The sequence below is a fragment of the Pseudophryne corroboree genome, chromosome 10 (assembly GCF_028390025.1).
Source record: "Pseudophryne corroboree isolate aPseCor3 chromosome 10, aPseCor3.hap2, whole genome shotgun sequence".
Lineage (NCBI taxonomy): Eukaryota > Metazoa > Chordata > Amphibia > Anura > Myobatrachidae > Pseudophryne > Pseudophryne corroboree.
In genome coordinates this window covers 4,660,724-4,677,497 of record NC_086453.1, presented here as the reverse complement: position 1 = coordinate 4,677,497, position 16,774 = coordinate 4,660,724, and positions in this window count along the sequence as shown.

The window sequence follows — 16,774 nt, the reverse complement described above, 5'->3', positions numbered from 1 at the left end:
TGGTCACAAACGCTATTTGTACATTCTGACGTGATTTGTGTAATTTTTTATTTTTAAAGGGAAGTTCGCTGGTCACTCAGGAACTATCTAACAACCCCACCTTTACTGGAAAGAGTAAGTGTCCTGCGGGTAACCCTCGTATGTTCCAGTAAACAGAAGGTTTCTGGTAGGGCCCTGTATCGAGTACGCCAGCACCATATCGGTGTGATCAGGTCGTATTGGTCGAGGTGGGCGAGTGAGTGGGGTACTCGGTAAACCGCCACCGCCGGCCTATTTTGAATAATTTGGTTTGCTGTAAGGGTTCGCTGAAGACCGTGATATAAAGATCAAAGGAGTAGTAAGCAACACCTGCAGATTATGGGGGCCAATTGTTCAGGTAGGGGGCGATCAACCTCGGTTCGGGTTGATTCAGAGAACCGACCAGTCGGGTCGGCAAGGTACATCATGTGTGAAAAATACGGAAGTCACACAGAGGTTTTATGTGATGAATGGGAGAGAATGACTGTACAAGACAGGGAGAAATTCCCAAGAATAGGTAGCTTCAGTCCAGAAGTGTTACAAAATTTAAGGAGGAGGATATGTCTCATAAAATCAACAAAGAGACGAATTCAGCATCATGATTATTTACAGTTGTGGCAACAGGAAGGTGAGATACAGAGAGGTTTGGCTCTGGCGGCGGGATCTGGGGCAGTCAGGAAACTGATAGCCACAGCCCCGCCACCACCATACATAGCAGGAGAGAAGTTGATTACGGAGAGAAACGCACTGGGTTGTAAAACACAAACACTTAGTAACCCTGTAAATGTTAATGATGTTAACCAAGTAACCCATACAATTATTAACCCGTGCAAGTTGTACCCTGTTTTGAACTTTCCTCAGGAGTGTGATCAAGAAGACGATCCGGCAACAATTTCAGCTCTCTCTCTCGCAGCCACCATAGCAGAGACCACAGTAGGCACAGCAACACCCACGAGATTAGCGAAGGCCCCTAGCGGAGGGATAGGTGAGGTCGTGTCAACGGGTAAGTACGGCACCATGCATTATACTGAAACAATTTCACCACAAGTTGTAGAATCTACACAGAATGAGGTTGTTAGAGTTAACCCTGTTAGAGTAATAGCAGTTCCCAATGGGAAAACAGATGTATCAGGAGCCACTCCCATAAGGAACATTGCCATGTACACTCCATTTTCCCGAATGGAATTAAGAACAATAGTGTCCGAATTTCCTGACCCCAGGAAAGACTTAGTTGCTAGCCAAAAATACATCAGGGATCTAGGTAACACTGTAGAACCCAACAACAAGGATTGGCAGATACTGCTAAGAGCTTGTTTACCTTCAAATGTCGACTCAGTTCAATTCTTAGCTGATTGTGGACTAGATAAAGATGTACCACTTTCAGATGTGTACAACAAAGATAATGTAAAAAGGATAAATTTACAGCTAAAGGAGTATTTCCCAGCCGTTGTTAAATGGAACAAAATATTCTCCATTAGACAAAAAGAGTCCGAAACGGCAGCAGAATATTTCCACCGGGCACTATTAGAAATGGCAAAGTACACTGGAATAGAAGACATTAGGACCAACCCAAACCACCAAGAAGTAGCAGTATCTGTACTGATGGATGGTTTAAAGGAAACATTAAAGACTAGGGTTCAGACCACGCAACCATGTTGGCGAGGTCTGTCGGTGTCCACATTGAGAGAGGCTGCTATTGATCACGACAGAAACATCACTAGACACAGGGAGTCGCAAAGTGATAAGTTGATGTCAGTAAGTATATAGGCGCTGACCACAAGGCAGCCTGCGTATGTACCACCGAATCCTGTGGGTAAGTCAAGTGTAATAACATGTTTTTCTTGTAACAAACAGGGACACTATGCACGAGACTGTAGAACAAAGAGTGTACAAAGATCTTTTCAACCCCCTAGACAACGACACGACACACGACATTGGGAGCAGGGTCCACAGAGGCGGAGTTTTGAGCCACATACAGGGGAAACAAAAAGATACCCCCCGAACAGAGATTGGCATGCCTCTGGTAGTTCCCAGCTAACTCCCTCGCAAGTAGTCGCTGCCAGCGGGATTCAGGGAGGTCAACATACCCAATAGGGGTGTGGCCATACCTGTAATCTGCAGCCAGTTAAATTGATTGCCAGTCTTGGAAGTGAACCAGAGATTGCAATCAATGTAGCTGGTAAAACCTTAAACTTTCTTGTAGACACAGGGGCGGCCAAGTCAGTGATAAATTCGACAGTGGGCATGAGAACCACTGGTAGGACAGTTCCAGCCATGGGAGTAACAGGAGTAGTCCAGCACTACCCTGTTAGCAAACCAGCCGAGATTACAATAGGGCCTTTGCATACCAAGCATTCGTTTTTGCTAGCTGCATCGGCACCAACCAATCTCCTGGGAAGAGACTTACTATGTAAAATGGGTTGCGTCATTTATTGTACTCCTGAAGGTGTATTCTTGGACATTCCTGAGAATCACGCTCAGGAAGTACGAGACATGTTAGACTCCCCATCAAAATTAATGTCACATCCCATTATGACAAATAGGAATCCATCCCAAATAGAAGAGATGACATCTCAGATACCAGAGTCACTCTGGACAAAAGATGGACAGGACACTGGATTAATGGCAAACGTAGCTCCAGTAGTTGTACAAGTAAAAGATGGTAGGATAGCTCCAAAAATCCCACAGTATCCTCTGAAGCCAGAGGTGGAGTTAGGAGTTTTCCCAGTAATAGAGCGCTTGCTACAACAGGGCATTCTAGTAAGAACGTCCAGCACAGCAAATAGTCCCATCTTCCCTGTTAAAAAGAGTGGGGGGAGGGGTTACAGGCTAGTGCAGGATCTAAGGGGGATTAACAAAATAGTTGAGAGTCAGTTCCCCGTAGTGCCTAATCCAGCTGTCATCCTAATGCAAATTCCTCCCACTGCCAAATTTTTCACTGTTATTGACCTCTGCTCCGCATTCTTTTCGGTACCTCTGCACCCTGACAGCCAATATTTGTTTGCATTCACATACAGAGGAGTCCAATACACGTGGACTCGGTTACCCCAAGGTTTCATAGATAGTCCAAGTATATTTTCTCAGGCTTTGCATGATTGTTTACAGTCTTTCCAACCGGAGAGTGGATCAGTATTGATACAGTATGTGGATGATTTACTACTGTGTTCAGATTCGCTGGAAGCTTCCCTGAAGGATACGAAACAGCTCCTGTTTCATCTTTCAGACACAGGACATAAGGTTTCCAAAGACAAGTTGCAATTATGCCAAGCTAAGGTAAAATATTTGGGACACTGTCTAACACAAGGACTGAGACACCTGACCGCTGATAGAATCCAAGCCATTAGAGACATGACACTGCCACAAACCCAGCAACAGATCAGGACGTTTTTAGGAATGTGTGGGTATTGCCGTAATTGGATCCCAGGGTTTTCCATATTGGCGTTACCTTTGCAGGAAATGGTCTCCTCAAACAAACCTGATAGGATCTCGCATACAGACGAATCCGAAACAGCATTTGAGAGACTCAAACAGTGCCTAACGCAGGCGCCAGCACTAGGTATGCCAGACTATGGGAAACCCTTTGAACTATACGGAACAGAAAGTGCTGGTTGCGCAGCAGGTGTACTAACCCAAAAGCACGGTGACGCCAGCAGGCCAGTTGCATACTACAGCGCTCAGCTAGACACGGTAGCACGATCCCTCCCCACATGCTTGCGTAGCGTTGCGGCGATAGCATTGCTAGTGACAAAAAGCGAAGATGTCGTGCTAGGCCACAACCTCACAATCCATACACCACATGCGGTATCTGCCTTATTAAATTCTGCCCAAACCAGACACGTCTCATCAGCAAGGTTTACAAGATGGGAATTGGCATTAATGGCCCCAGTAAACATCACCATAAGGAGATGCAGCGCATTAAATCCTGCAACATTTCTCCCAGGTGTGCCTGGTCAGACACAAAGGGTGGAAGGTGAGTGAAGGGTTAAACATGCTATATGAATTGTTATGTGTTTGAATAGACACGTACGCACTCTCTACAAGATGCCTTTGTCTGTTCATATAATATAAGGCTTGTGTGTGTCTTATCTTCAAGGACAATTACATACCAGATCAAAACTGTTACTTCTGTGTGTTACTAAAATATCCTGCATGTAATGTCGTATGCTACTTCTATTTATCCAATCATATGCTTGCACATATTGTATACACCCATGTTTCTTTTCTATATAGTACGCTGTAATTTATTAAATAAACAGTGTGAATCTTTACTGCTTGTGTTGTGCATGTAACTTGTGGCTAAAGGTTTACACTCATGGACGTCTGAGAGGCCATCACATCGAGGGTTAAAGAATATAGGGGCATATCCTTTCAAATGGGGGCTACGTCCGCGATTCAGTGATCGTCCCCGAATGGTAAAGATAGAGAATTTATTGTCTGTCTTTGCCATACGGGATTGCGGTCATACACTGAAGCTGAATCCGTGTCAGTGTTCTGGGAACACGTGACCAAACATCTTTAATGTCTGGGACTTAAAGATACGTCTGAGAAGGGACCAGGGGTCCAAGCGCAATTCTCCAAAGACGTTAGTATCTGGGATACTTAAAATAGACCTGGGAGTCTATACATAACGTGACGTTAGTATCTGGGATACTTAAAATAGACCTGGGGTCTATACGTAACGTAGAGAATACCTCGATTTGATCGTCTATATATTTTTGTATGTTTGTAGTGAGATAAGTTCTTATATTTGGTCCAGACGGCTGGTAAGTTTTCGTCTGCCAGATATCTTTACTCAAACACTTTTCCTGCTTCCTGTTTAAAACGCTGTATTTTTCTGACATCTTGTACGAATGGTAAGTATCGTACACGTCAAAAGATTTCATGTTCTCACTGTGCAGATAATATTGTGATATTGTCAATGACTAATTAACTGGTTAGCTGATGCATGTATAGTAGAGTGTTGTACATTTTAGATATTTTCTTTTAAAGTTGTACTGTTGATTTATATTACTGTCTGACAATGGGCTCTAGTCAGAGTAAAAAAAACTACATATCCCCCGCCCCTCCCTGGTGAGACATGCAAGATGTATGTCGCCCGCAACTCTACCTCAGAGTATTACTTAGTTAACCCATGGGTGGATAATTTAGCGGGATGGACAGAGAAAGCAGGACAGGACCCATTCCTACGGGAAGGCAGTAATTACCCTTTCTATATGGAGGATTAAAAAAAAATGTCAGTTCCCAACAGCACAGAAGCGAAGCAGTAAAAAACTGTAAATCTTTGAAAACCCTCTGCCTCCCCCTTGCATTCCAATGTATCCTGCGCTCGGAGACACAGATCTCTTGGCAGCAGTAACCCTTTCACACCAAATGGGATTGCCTCCAGCTCCACTGCTAGAAAATGCGTCCACTAGCTCTATCCCTAACGCACCAATAACCCAGAGTTTAGATAATAGTAAAACACTGTCCCAAGCCCACTATTACCCTCGATGGCTGTATATCTTATTTGCGCAAAGCTTGCAAAGGACGCAGCTATACACATATGAAGGAAGTCTTTAAAACCCGTGCTCCTTTGCCTGTGCTTTTTTGCCTGTCGCTGTAGCTTGTAAACAGAAACCTGCACCCACTCATAACTATCAGAACTCCAGACGCTTTGACAGACAGAACCAACCCCGCAGTCAGGAAAGATTCCAAAGACCCCGCGCACTGACGGGGCCCGGAGGAGGGTATCCCAGCCTTTATTCAACTCACCCGTCATAGTAAAGATTCACCTCTGCTGCCACTTATTATAAATGGAAGTAAAATTCCCTTTTTAGTGGACAGCGGTGCAACAACCAGTGTTTTGTGTTCTGACCTATGCAGTATCCCCTCTCACCAGAAAAGATAGAAGGTCTCCGCCCCATGATACAGCAATTCTTACAACAGGGTATTCTCAGACATATTGTATCACCATACTGTACTCCTGTGAACCCTGTTGCCAAAGCTGATGGCAGTATAAGATTTGTACAGGATCTCAGAGCGATCAATCAGCTAATTGTCCCAATTGCACCAATTGTTCCAGATGTAAACTCACTCATTTCTGCAATCCCTGCAGATGCTGCGTTCTTCTCTGTAATTGATTTGAAGAATGCCTTTTTTCAGCATACCTGTAGATTCACAGACACAATTACTTTTTGCCTTTTCTTTTGAGGGTAAACAACTTACCTGGTGCAGATTATTGACGCACCTGTTGTCTCCAGGCCACATTGGGGCCCTGGCAACCTCACCATGGTTCAGTCCTGCTACAGTATGCAGATGATCTGCTGCTCTGTAGTAAAACTGAGGAGGCCTGCCGAGAGGATGGTGTTTCATTACTAAACTGGCTTTGTGAATGTGGACACAAGGTGTCCAAAATAAAAATGCAATGGTGTAAAAAGCATGTTGATTACTTAGGTTTTGTGCTCACTCAGGGAGAGAGGAAAATCAGTCCACAACGCATACAGTCTGTATTGGGCCTGGTCACCCCAACTACCCAGAGGGAACTACTGTCCTTCCTGGGTATGGTAAATTACTGCAGACAGTGGATTTCTGATTGCTCTTATTATGATAACATTTTGAGACAAGCCACACTGAAGGACAAACCTAAAACTGTACAATGGTCACAAGAAATGTTAACTGCATATGAAAGTTTAAAATGTATGTTGATGAAAAGTCCGGCACTTGGCCTCCCCAATTATGTACTACCTTTCCATCTATATGCAAGGGACAATTGTAAAACCATGGCGGGGGTGCTCACACAGTTTCATGGAGGGAAGTTGCGCCCCGTGGCATTTTTTTTCCAAAGTCATGCCAGTGTCTGTGCAAGGTATGCCTGCCTGCCTCAGGGCTTTGGCAGCCTGTGCAATGGTTGCAGAAATGGCCACTACCCTCACTTTAGGCCACATCACAGTACTCCACACCACACATGATGTCCTGGCAATACTTAAAGGCTTGCACACACAGCACATGTCAGCACAACGCCTTAGTGGATATGAAGTACTCCTTTTGAGTAACCCTACCCTTACCATCAAGTACACTGCTAGTTCTTCTGGCCCTGCACCCATTCTCAATGCCCTTTTAGGCTTGAAAGGTCCCGAGGATGAACCACCCGACCTACATGACTGTGCTGCTTCCATTGAAGCTGAAACTTCTCCCAGACTTGACATGTCTCCCGTTCCCATACCAGGCGCAGACATAGTATTTGTTGACGGCTCCTGTAGTAGGCCCAATGACAATACATACCAGGCTGGCTATGCCATTGTCACCCTCCCTGACACTGTGTTGGAAACCCTGCCAACACCTTATCAGTCCGCGCAAGCTGCAGAACTCATTGCACTCACTAGAGCATGTCCCTCCCTTGACAACGTCCATCTGCTCACTCAACTTCAAGCTGCTGCGACTAATACTGATCTCTCCGACTGGACTTACCCAATTCTGCAGAAAAAATCCTAAATCAGGATTAATCTGCAAAGAGGGGAAACCCTGTATACCCCAGTCCAGTGCCCCTTTGCTCGTTGCCCAGTGCCGTGGTGTTGGTCACCGTGGTGAAGCCACAACACTCCTCCTACTAACCAATGATTTTTATGTTACTAATGCCAAATCACTTGTGGACCAGTATGTTAGCAGATGCATCACTTGCCTCAGGAACAACCCTAACAACCCTAATAAAGCTAAACACCAGCATCTTGAATACCCCACCACCCCTTTTACACACTTACAAATTGATTTTACCCATATCCCTGGTACAGGTAAACAAGAATATGCCCTGGTCATTGTAGATATGTTATCTCGCTGGCCAGAAGTATTCCTAACTAAGTCAGAGGATGCCAAGATAGTAGCAAGAATCCTAACACAGAAAATCATCCCTAGATGGGGGTGCCCCCTGCAAATAAATAGTGATAAAGGCTCAGCCTTTACAGCCAAAATCACACAGGCCTTAGTAAAAGCTCTGCAGGTGGAGTGGAAGTTTCACATCCCGTACCACCTGCAGAGTTCAGGGGTCGTAGGAAGAATGAATAGGACCCTCAAAGACAAACTAAGGAAGGCCACAGGAGGTACCTTCCACAAGTGGAAGCAGGTCCTTCCCATTATCCTAGCAGAAATCAGAATGACCCCACAGAAAACTCTAGGATACTCACCCTTTGAAATACTAATGGGTAGACCCTTTTCCTACACCCTGGGCTAAGAAACCACTAGTAATACAGGAAGGAGATCTAGAACTCATCAGAGAAGAGTATGTCAGGTCCCTGATAACAAAACTGAATGAAATTGAACATGAGGTTGTTTGTAAAAACCCTTTGAATCCACAGGAACCTACACACCCCTTTAAAGTCGGAGACAGAGTCGTGGTGAAGGTGCTCCCCAGGAACAAGAGCCCAGGAGACTTCACCTATGGTCCAGAGACAGAGGTCGTAGCAGTTACCCGAACAGCAGTCCTGACAGAGGAAAGTCCTACCTGGATCCATGCATCCCGAGTAAAAAAGGTTCCTAGACCAGACCTAGAGAGGGAAGCAAGTGATTCCAGTGAGGTACGAACCGGGGCGGACAGCCCTGACCTCCCACCTAGCGAAGACAGAAGACCAGAGGAGGATGAAGAAAATGCCCCCTATCTTTACCCTGGGGACTATCTTGATAGCCCTACTGGCCCATTTTCCCCTCTCAATGACTGAGGTTGATATAACTCAGAATAAGGGAAACTGACACTATGGTATAACTCTTCCACCACATACACCGCAACCTACATACTAGATTATTTCCAATTCCCCCAACTAGCTGCTGTCCAAAAGTCTGTTGACTACCAGATCCGCGCTGACACCACAGACAACCTAAGCCCCGAGGTACCCTATATTTGCGTTACAGGCCATAACTGGGGAAATGATTGCAGCTCATGGTCCGCGGCTGCCTGGAACACAGGTACCCCATGGGGCTATAAGCCCGCTGAAGCCTTAGATGAAAAGGATAAACACGGAACATCATTAACCCAACGATTAACCCTTCTTAAAATGCCCAACAATTACTGCAACTCCCGCTCAGGCTAAAAATTGCGCCATTGGTGTGCAGAAAGACGTAAGCTTTGCAAGAATCATATAGTATAACAATAATGATTCTAAGAGGGGATTGAAGGGTTAAACATGCTATATGAATTGTTATGTGTTTGAATAGACACGTACGCACTCTCTACAAGATGCCTTTGTCTGTTCATATAATATAAGGCTTGTGTGTGTCTTATCTTCAAGGACAATTACATACCAGATCAAAACTGTTACTTCTGTGTGTTACTAAAATATCCTGCATGTAATGTCGTATGCTACTTCTATTTATCCAATCATATGCTTGCACATATTGTATACACCCATGTTTCTTTTCTATATAGTACGCTGTAATTTATTAAATAAACAGTGTGAATCTTTACTGCTTGTGTTGTGCATGTAACTTGTGGCTAAAGGTTTACACTCACGGACGTCTGAGAGGCCATCACATCGAGGGTTAAAGAATATAGGGGCATATCCTTTCAGTGAGAGTGATGGGGAAGGAGGATTTAATACAAAGGAAGATACACATGATTGTATGGAATATTTGACCCAAAATTTTACCGCAAGGCCTGACATCAGTGACAATCCACTGGAAGATGCAGAACTCACGTTCTACACTGACGGTAGTTGTCACAGACAGTCAGACTCGGGAGACTTGTGTACTGGATACGCAGTCGTAGATGACCAAGACACCATAGAAGCGGAACCGCTAGGTCCACCTCACTCAGCCCAGGTTGCTGAACTGGTCGCCCTAACCAGAGCATGTGAATTGGCTAAGGGTAAGTCAGCCAATATCTACACCGATTCTAGATACGCCTTCGGGGTAGTACATGATTTCGGAGCCCTATGGCGCCTCAGAAATTTCATGACGGCAGCTGGTACACCGATAGCGCATGCAGCTTATATAAAAAGGCTTCTAACAGCGATACAGGAACCCGACAGAGTGGCTGTTATCAAATGTAAAGCACATACATATAGCCAAGACCCAGTATCCCTTGGTAACAGCCGAGCAGACGAAGCCGCAAAGCTTGCAGCTGCTACCCCCATACAGACAGACACCACACAACTGATGGTATTTAATACCATCAACACACAGAAGTTGTGTGAGATGCAGAATTTGTGTTCCACACAGGAAAAGGCAGTCTGGAAGGCAAAGGGATATGGCCAGGAGTCCTCAGGGCTCTGGACGGATGGACATGGTAAACCAGTGGCCCCCAGGACATACCTTCCATGTCTGGCTGAAGCAGCTCACGGGCTGACTCATCTAGGCAAGGAGGGGATGTGCAAATTGGTAAGAGCATACTGGTGCGCCCCAGGATTCTCCTCTCATGCGGGTAAAAGAGCAATGTCATGCCTTACCTGTCTGAGAAAGAATATTGGAAAAGCAATACCTACAGAACCATCCCATGTCCCACCTGCCGGCGGCCCTTTCCAGGTAATACAAATTGACTTCATTCAATTACCCCCATGTCGAAATTTGAAATATGTACTTGTTTGTATAGATGTTTTCTCGAATTGGGTCGAAGCATTTCCAGCAGCTACAAATACCGCTATGTTTACAGCTAAGAAAATTGTGCAGGAATTTGTATGTAGATATGGTATCCCTAGAATCATTGAAAGTGATAGGGGTACCCATTTTACCGGTGATGTCTTTCAAGGAATGTGTAAACTAATGGGTATTGATAGCAAGCTGCACACTCCGTACCGTCAACAGGCGAGTGCGAAGGTCGAAAGAGTGAACAGCACTATTAAAAATAAATTGAGTAAAGTAATGGCAGAGACAGGATTGACGTGGCCAGAAGCTTTACCCATTGTTTTGTATAGCATCAGAACCACTCCCAGGTCCCCTCTTAACCTGTCCCCTTTTGAAATTCTGTTTGGTCGACAACCACATGTCATGATTAACCCTCAGGATGATTTGAAATGTAACAATGAAGTGACTGTAAAATACTTGATTAACATGAGTAAGCAGTTGAGGAATCAAAATGATAATCTGAAGTTGGTGATTCCTGATTTACCAGATAGTAATTGTCATGACATTGAACCTGGGGATTATGTAATGATACGAAATTTTCTACGCTCAGGTTGTCTTATTGATAGATGGGAAGGACCATACCAGGTCTTATTGACTAGCACCACAGCATTGAAGGTTGCTGAGAGAGAGACTTGGGTCCATTCATCCCACTGCAAAAAGGTTGCTGATCCCGTGATAAGGAACAGACGGTAGAGGTTGTATCACTGGAGTGTCTGTTCCAGGAGGACTGAGGCGGCACCTGAGCCTTGAAGACCGAAAGCAGTTGTTGACTCCCTTCTCCCTTTTATTGTTTTTCTCCACTTCCCATCCCCTCTCCCTTAAAAATTTCCTTTTCCCCCTTCTCATTCTTCTCTATTTCCTCCTCAAAGATGGACTTGCCCCAAGAGACTGTGATCCGGATTTTGATGTTAACCATGATGTTGACCAGAGCAGTCTGTTCTGGCGAGAGTACCATAGAGGTCGAGAGAGGTTCTGGAATGGGTTCCGATTATGATGATGGAGGCGTAGTTTTCCAAGATCAACCAAACCAACAAGCAAAGGCGAGTATCAGAAAACGATCCGATAGAAGAAATTGTGATGGATTATTAGCTGAAGAAAACTGTATCTGTATGCTCTGTGACAATTTGATTGAGGATGGGTGCATAAAGAAATGCCAATCCAGTTTTAATATCCATATGGACCGGCATCCATTGAGTGACTATCACTCCTTAGTGGGTAACGTATTAAACCAAACAGATTGTTGGGTATGCTTTCAAGTACCTCAGGGTCATAGCAAATCAGGGCTAGTACCATTTCCTTTAACGTTAGGGGAGGTACTTGAGCTAAGTGGTGGGAGACCGGTGGACCGGAGGTTTAACATCTCCAGCCCTCCTAGTTTGAAGCTCCACCAATACCATGTGGATAGGTCCCTCTTATGTTTTAATATCTCCAATCCCCGTAAGCCGGGAAATTGGGAAGTGTCATGGAGCAACCTTACCATGACCTTTTCACACAGAGCAGATAGAATGCCTACAGATACAGAGCTTGTACGCCACATAGCCAGTAGAGGAAAATCTTTCCGGTATCGATATACCTTAGGAAATAGGATTACTAGAGTTGGAGAAGTATCACCAGGATACTGTGCACATATCGTACAAACCGATACGTGCATTAAGCAGATGGAAGAATTAGGGTCAGGAGAGTTCACCTGGAAGGTGTGTAATATGGTAATGTCCTTCTCCGTCCCATATGTTCTCCCCGATGATGCATATTTCATATGCGGGAGAAAGGCGTACAAGTGGCTTGCCCCAAACTCTGAAGGATTGTGTTATATTGGAAAAGTATTGCCTGAAGTGATGACTGTTACACATGACAAAATGAAGGACATACACCGTGGTGCCCAAGCTCCTTATACTCACACTCATTACGAGCACCGAGTTAAAAGACAACTGTCAGAAAGGTTAGAGCATCCGGCCTCTGATCTTATCCATGAATCCACCGGGATTCAGGTTCTGGTAGCGTTAGATTTCACTCGCACCGCTCGAGGAGTGATGAATTATAGATACATTTCCGCACTCGCCAATTTGTTAGATAATATCACTGAAATGTATGATGACACGTTCAGATACACTGGAAGAGAACTTCAAGCTTATAAAACAGAACTAGTTCAGCATAGGATGGTTCTTAATTATCTTACAGCAGTAACAGGCGGATATTGTGTTACATTGGCAACACAGTACGGCATAAAGTGTTGCACGTATATCACAAATAGCACCGAGGATCCGGTAGAGGTCATAGACCAAAAGATGGATGATATTCTCCAATTGAAGTGGGAATTTCGTCGAAAACACAATCTCACCCTTGCTGCTGTAGGTAATAAGCTGACTGGTTGGGTGTCATGGTTGAACCCGCGAAATTGGTTCTCCGGTTTAGGAGACTGGGCTCAAGGAGTCATAATGGATGTTGGAAAGTTTCTCCTATGTATCTTAGGTGTTGTTATATCTATTGGATTGATATTTAGATGCGGGCAGGCTTTAATGAGGTGCAAACAAAGTACAAAAGTGATGAGCTTGAGGAGTGAGGAAACTGTAATTAACCTGGATTTGATTTATGACCCAATGATAGAAACCAGGATGTGATGAAAAATGCGATTATACGGTCCGTTTCTTTCACCTGTTTTTCTGCTTTTCTCCAAGATACAAAGACCCCCTTGGACGAGGAAGTTGACGAGACGCTATACAGACAACAGACAAGCACCAAAGATGAAGTTTTGACCACTTGAGAAATGGACATTTGATGAACTTTGCCATGGATCCCCAGTTTCCCTAGTATTCTTAAACTCACGCTAGCCCAACATTTTTGTAAATCTGATGGCACTGACAAAGCTATTTGCTCATGCCCAAGGAGCAATACAGCGCAAAGAAGACGACTCTCAACAGATACCGAACAAAAACTTCAACAACAGATGTACATTTCCCTGACATAGAATATCATTGCATTTTCCATAAGTGTTCTTTATCTTCATCTCTACAACCCTCAGGTAATAACACACATAGTATAGGGAATACAGGCACAGATATCAGCAATCACATATTCCCCCATTCATGTATCATCAACTAAAATGTGCTCCCCATTTTGTTCAAAATCCGAAAAAAGAGCTCGGTAAAGTTTGACAGCCCATCCACAGACCTGTACCACAGGATAAGAAGGAATTCAAATGTATACTTCGCAATACCTCGAAGCTTGATTTACAACACGTACGGCACGATGATACATGACCCCCCCAAACATGGACTCATACACACATGCTTCTGCTATCTCACTAGGTCATACCCTTTTCACACCTACTCCTCTCTTCTTCCTTACCCAACCATGGAAATGAATTAACCCCTGACTTATATTTTTCTCCTTTTGAAATGTTTTAGAAGGTGGCAGTTATTATTGACTGCCAAAGGGTGGACTGTCAAAGTCAGAAAAATATCCCTATACACGCTGCCATATTTGCACCTCACGCTGGTCCGCGCTGCGCATGCGTGCGCTTTCCCGTGATAGCGCATACCCGCTGATGCGTGCACCCGCTCGCATCGGTATGCGTATTTACGGTAAGGAGTATGTAGTCGTAGCGTGCGACCCAATCGTTACATATTTCCACAATTAATGTAGTTTGTAGATCATGGTCCCTTTGATAGATTCTGAAAGTTTGGTTAATATAGAATGTCCCTGAATGGAGGAATCCCTCTTTGTATTGTGCGAAGGGTCTAACAGGAATCATACAGCAGTGTTTGGTACCTATCGGAAGAGTATTTAATTAGCAATATTCCGGTGTTGGTTTGGAGCGTATTAATCGCTCGTGCGAATAGTTATGGACATAAGAAGTTTATGTCCATTACTATTATTTACTCTTACTCAGGTATGCGGCGGGAAACCTAGTTTCCCACCCACCTGAGCTGTTTGAAATCGTCACAGCCCACCTGTATGAATCACCCTATGACCTTTTGTTATAGTGCGAAGCCGAATTCCTTCGTCCAATGGACAATGGGATTGTAGGGACTATGAGATTGCATTGTGTGTGGGGCATAAATAGGCAGGCCGACCATATCCAACTTCACTCTCATCAACGGTTTTCTTGCTGATAATCGGGAGCTGGATATCGAGGCGCATGCGATCATACCCTTTGTGCGTAAGTTTCTCTCCGTAATCATTGTCTTACTGTGAGCCAATTTCTCTCATCTCTCTCCATTTCTCTCTCTCTCTCTCCCTTCTCTTTTCTCTCACATCTCCCCTAGACTAGTATTGTATTGTATTAGATAGTATCGTATTTTGGTTAGGAAGTACCTGTTATATTGTAGTGTATCATTTGTACTGTTATTCTCTTTTACAAGTATATTAGATATAATACAGTTAATAGGCTTTGGACCCTAAACCAGTATCTGTGTATTTCCTATAATTTTAAGTGTTCACTTGAGCGTCGGTGACGCTCAAGCAGCTTTGTAGTTAGTCAGGTTACACAAGGTTGCACTTACACCCTGTATTCACATTAAGGTATTCTGTGTATTTCATTGATAATAGGTTTAGACATAAAGGTATAACGTCGTAAGCGTCTGCACCGCTGGAGATCTCCTCGTGGTCCCAAGCGTCCGCTACGCTATAGCGAATCATTACGTTAGTCATCACCAATAACGTGCTGTCCTGTGATCACTGGGCCGTAAGCGAACGTGACGCTTGATCGTCTCGCCTACGGCTAAGCGATCGTTACGCAACTAGCGTACCCTTACGGTACTTCTTAAGTAAACAGCGTACTGTGTTCTTAGACTTCATTAAGGGTTGTTTATACGACAAAGGAATTTAACATTGTCATGGCTCAAACCAATGTGATTTTAAGAAACTCAACACCACGTTGAGATCCCAAGGTGCCACAGGAGGCACAAAAGGGGGCTGTATATGTAGCACTCCCTTTACAAATGTCTGAACTCCAGGCAGTGAAGCCAGTTCTTTCTGGAAGAAAATCGACAGAGCCGAAATCTGGACCTTAAAGGAACCCAATTTTAGGCCCATAGTCACCCCTGACTGTAGGAAGTGCAGAAAACGACCCAGCTGAAATTCCTCTGTCTTCCTGGCCTCACACCACGCAACATATTTTCGCCAAATACGGTGATAATGGTTTGCGGTTACTTCTTTCCTGGCTTTTATCAGCGTAGGAATGACTTCTTCCGGAATGCCCTTTTCCTTTAGGATCCGGAATTCAACCGCCATGCCGTCAAACGCAGCCACGGTAAGTCTTGGAACAGACAGGGCCCCTGCTGTAGCAGATCCTGTCTGAGCAGTAGAGGCCATGGGTCCTCTGATATCATTTCTTGAAGTTCTGGGTACCAAGCTCTTCTTGGCCCATCCGGAACCACGAGTATCGTTCTTACTCCTCGTTTTCTTATTATTCTCAGTACCTTTGGTATGAGAGGCAGTGGAGGGAATACATAAACCGACTGGTACACCCACGGTGTCACTAGAGCGTCCACAGCTATTGCCTGAGGGTCCCTTGACCTGGCGCAATATCTAGTTTTTTGTTTAGGCGGGACGCCATCATGTCCACCTGTGGCCTTTCCCAACGGTTTTCCAACAGTTGGAAGACTTCTGGATGAAGTCCCACTCTCCCGGGTGTAGGTCGTGTCTGCTGAGGAAGTCTGCTTCCCAGTTGTCCACTCCCGGAATGAACACTGCTGACAGTGCTAAGACGTGATTTTCCGCCCATCGGAGAATCCTTGTGGCTTCTGCCATCGCCATCCTGCTTCTTGTGCCGCCCTGTCGGTTTACATGGGCGACTGCCGTGATGTTGTCTGATTGGATCAGTACCGGCTGGTTTTGAAGCAGAGGCCTTGCCAGACTTAGGGCATTGTAAATGGCCCTCAGTTCCAGAATATTTATGTGTAGGGACGACTCCTGACTTGACCAAAGTCCTTGGAAATTTCTTCCCTGTGTGACTGCCCCCCAGCCTCGAAGGCTGGCATCCGTGGTTACCAGGACCCAGTCCTGTATGCCGAATCTGCGGCCCTCTTGAAGATGAGCACTCTGCAGCCACCACAGTAGAGATACCCTGGTCCTTGGAGACAGGTTTATCAGCCGATGCATCTGAAGATGCGATCCCGACCACTTGTCCAAGAGGTCCCACTGAAAGGTTCTTGCATGGAACCTGCCGAAT